Source organism: Capsicum annuum, unplaced genomic scaffold (genome assembly GCF_002878395.1).
Source record: "Capsicum annuum cultivar UCD-10X-F1 unplaced genomic scaffold, UCD10Xv1.1 ctg76001, whole genome shotgun sequence".
Classification (NCBI taxonomy): Eukaryota; Viridiplantae; Streptophyta; class Magnoliopsida; order Solanales; family Solanaceae; genus Capsicum; species Capsicum annuum.
Genome location: NW_025886259.1, coordinates 2,140 through 6,532, shown reverse-complemented (window position 1 = coordinate 6,532; position 4,393 = coordinate 2,140). Strand labels below are relative to the sequence as shown.

Sequence of the window (4,393 nt, the reverse complement as noted above, 5' to 3'; positions counted from 1 at the left end):
CTAATGCGTATGTGGGCATTAGCAAGTGTAGCTGGTTCAAACATTCATGATAAGATAGTGTGATGAATCCTCTTATTATTGAATAGATTAAAATGCATGTGGAGAATGTAGTATGAACGACTGTCCATTTGACTATCTTTAGTTTTACTAAATGTGATTCTTACTTCTGGGATGAACTTTTCATACTAGTATCTTTGATTTACAGGGATTCTATCTGGATGAAGATACTCTAAAACATGTTGTGCGTAGGGTCCCAGGAGCCAAGAGTTTAACTATTGAGTGCCTCCGAATGAGGAATGATTCCTCCATCATCAATATTCTCGGTGAGCATATCGAAGTTTTGAGTTTGCTCAAAATGTACCCATCTGTCTTACGACATTCTGCGTGCAATTGGAGAAAGGTGCCCCAACTTAAGGTATTCTCCTATGTCAATATATCGGTAAATTGTTATGAAATGCTTCGTTGATTATAGTTTCACATCTTTGATGATAAGAGCTTTAGAATTGGTTGCAAATTGCGATCAATTTATCAGGGCTTAGAAGGCGTTCATCGCCTCCATTGATGGATTTCAGACTGTTATTATCCTGAAATTCTCTATGCATAAATGGATTTTATTTACATCTAATGGTTCACTGGAGCCATTATCTTTCCACTTGCTGAAGCTGATTTGTAATTTTATTCACGATATATCTGAAGCAGATTTGTTGATTTAAATAACTCGTTTGGGTACCAATTCATTTAAATTTGAAATTTTTTTCTTTGCTGACCCTTGATGATATCTGAACTTCTTTAGTCTGTTTGGGTATAGAAAACTTGAACGGCATTAGCTTTTGCACTTGGCATTCATTTATTTCACTCTATATCTCCACCTTCGGAAGGTGGAACAGTCGAGATATAATAATGTTCATTGTGGTTACACCAACAATATCTTGCTTTCATACTCGTCACTTCTTCCTGGATTTGTTTTCAATGTAGGTTTTCTTATTTCCCCTTTTTCTTTTTTCTGAATCAGGTCCTTGCTTATAGAATTTGCTGGGTGTGATGCACCAGAACTTTTCAAAAGGAAACTTGCAGAAATGCTCCAAAAGGTGCCCTTGTTAGAGGTAAAGTATTCTCATCTTTCACATATTTGTCCTCTCTTTCTTCTTCAAATCGTCCCTGATGCCTCTTCAAGCTAATTACTCTTTAGAACAAGAGTTTTCCTTTGATGGTCAATTTCATGAGTACTTTTCTTTCCTGCAGTCGCTGTCCATAACAATCCGAGGGACCTCACGTGATGTATTTGATGTACGGCCTCTTGGACAATTTCTGCCCCCAAGTTTAAAAAAATTGAAGTTACAGCAAATGGATGCACGCCTCTTTGTCTTGTGGTTAGATGCAGTCAGGAAAATCCCTCTGTTCAACTTGCGAAGCTTGTCTCTTGTCTTGGACCTTATATCAGATGATCTTCTCATCACAGTTGTGCATTCTCTTCCTCATTTGGTAGAGCTGGATCTTGAAGACAGACCTTTTACATTGTCATCGGTAGGGGACTTGACCAACATTGGACTACAGGCTCTGAAGTTCTGCGAGTGTCTAATTGCCCTCTCAATTGTTCGAAGTAAAATGAATTGTCCTGCTTCATTTACAAGAGTGGACAATAAAGGCATGTTCCATGTTTCTGAAAGTTGTAAAAGGTTGGAATCAGTGAAACTTGGTGGGTTTGCAAAGGTTACTGAAGCTGGATAGTTGTCAATTCTGTACTCATGCCGGAATCTGAAGAAATTTGAAGTGTTGACTTCACCTCTATTATCAGACTCGGTGATTGATAATATGACAGGAGTTGCAAGGTCCGTAGTTGAATTAAGGTTGTCATCATGCAGTCTTCTAACTAGTGAAGCTTTGGAGCATTTGTCCTCGTTTCGTAAGTTGGAGGTACTTGACACAAGTGGGTGCGAACGCATTGGAGATCAGGCTCCCTTCTACATATCAAAAGTTACTACACTCACAAGACTAAACTTAGCAAAAGCTCGCATCACCGATGTGGGTCTTGCTCTTCTCGGTGCGGGAGACTTACCAATTGTGCAGCTGTGCATCAGAAAATGTGAGAAAGTAACTGACAAGGGAATTAAGTCTTTATTTCATGCCGATAGGAAAATTTGCAAGACGTTATCGGTGTTGGATGTTGTTTACATTCCCAAAATAACTGATGCAGCTATTTTTACCATTGCAACTGCTGCTAAGGCATTAACTGATTTATCTTTAAGGTTCTGTAATGGAGTCACTGATGCTGCGGTGCAGATGCTGATGGATCGACCAAACCACAACAGTAGTCAACTACAAATGCTTGATCTTTGCAGCTGTCGAGGTTTGTCTGCTGAGGCCATAATGCTACCTCTGCCCCTGTATGCTTTCCATCGTTTGTGCTGGCTCGGTATTGGACTTACTGACATAGTTGCTAAGAGAGGCATTTTCTCCGCAATCTGCGAGGCACGACCCAGGCTTGTTGTGTGCGGTGTTTGCTGTGACTTTGGGTGCTGTGATGGCTGGCAATGGCACAAAGTCCGATGACTGAAACTTAACTTTTTTCCTTTTTTTTTTAGGCATTGTTGTGCTTTATTTGCTATGTATGGTAATCGACCTTTTGAATTACAATGAATATCAAATGCCTTTTTTTTTCGGACTTGCAATTGTAATTGCTCATTAAGTATCAATTCATTGCTACTAGCATCAATTGGCATCACCACTTGGACACACCAGTGCTAGCTATATGTGAAACAAACACCTAATGTTGTTATTTTCACTCTCTTACCCTACTATGGATTACCACCTACTTCAATAGCAGGTGCATTAACTACATATCTGCCCCAACTCCTTAGGTTTCTGTTCCATCGGGCCCTCTTATCTCTTCCTTCTCCGAGCTCTAGTTATGAAAGAAGGAACTGACTATCCTCAAGCTCAAGCCATCTGCTCCACCACAACCCCCGTCTTGTGCCCCCAAACTTTCTTTTATAGTTCTCAAATTTCATGTTTGGCATCATCTTTTTTACAACGTTAATAATGAGCTTGTGGTTATGCCGATTAATTCGTTGCCAGTTTTTACCATGGAAAACATCTATCCACTGCCACTTAACAAGAGATCGTTTGTTACCAACACCAGCAGCATGATGTAAACATTCTAGTCAACCTCCACCACCTTTAGGGATATACCCAGCCACCAGTTATGGAAGTTAACCTACCGTGCGCCCGCACCAGCACTAACTGAAGAAGACTTGCAGAGAGTACATTTGTAATTCAGCCTTTAACTGGAGAAAGAATGGTGATCAGAAAAAGATTGGGATATCTCAAAATGTTTTGGGCTTTTACCATTATGCTGGACAGTTGTTGATGTGGCTATGATCAAACCATTTCTATCTGTAGTATTTTGTTCACATTTGACTTTATATATATCGTAGAAGCCAAAAGCGAACGCACTTCCATTTCAATGCCAAACTGTAGCTGCTCTAAAACTAGATATGATTCTGGATCCCAAAAAGATGGCCATGCCCTAAAAAGTAGAGAGCAGCCTCATATATATCAAAGCCAAAATCCATATCTCAAAACAACTGCAAGAACCAAATTACAACTACAAATTCCAGTGTAATCCTACAAAGTGGTCTGTTGAGGGAAGAGTATACGCAAACCTTACCCCTACTGCAGAAATAGAGATACTGTTTTCGATTGGCAAAATTGTGATTGGATAAAAAGATAAGAACCATACTTAGTTGTGATGTGAATTACATTTTCAGATAGCCGTCTAAGCAGCACGCCCGGACCCTGGGCCCACCCCCGAAATCGTGGGCTATAGCACACCGATTTAGCCCGAAAATGCCCCGTTCACTCCGTTTCTCCTGTTTGTTCACCGAAATAGCCACGAAAATTTAAACGTACCACACTGGGACGATCCCTAACTTCCCTGGCATGCCTCGATCGATTTTCGACCTACAGCATGCCCGGACCCCGGGCCCACCCCCGAAACCGTGGGCGATAGCACATTAATTTGGCCCGAAAACTCCTCGTTCGGGCCGTTTCGCCCGTTTGCCACCCAAATGGCCACAAAAATTTAAACTGACCACAATGGAATGATCCCCAACCTCCCTGGCATGCCTCGGTCGATTTTACGTTCATAACACGCCGGGACCCCGAGCCCACCCTCGAAACCGTAGGCTATAGCTCATCGATTTGGCCCCAAAACGCCCGGTTCGCACCGTTTCGCCCGTTTGTCAACCCAAATGGCTATGAAAATATAAACGGAACACACTGGGACTATCCCCAACCTCCCTGGAATGCCTCGATTGATTTTCGTCCCACAGCACGCTCGGATCCCGGGCCCACCACCAAAACCATAGGCTATTGCACACCGATTTGGCCCGAA

At 41.8% G+C, this 4,393-nt stretch overlaps 1 pseudogene; it reads left to right on the top strand.

The window, feature by feature from the left end:
- The first annotated feature begins 189 nt into the window (after nucleotides 1-189).
- On the top strand, nucleotides 190-2,757 carry LOC124894612 (annotated as a pseudogene).
- The last annotated feature ends 1,636 nt before the right edge of the window (nucleotides 2,758-4,393 follow it).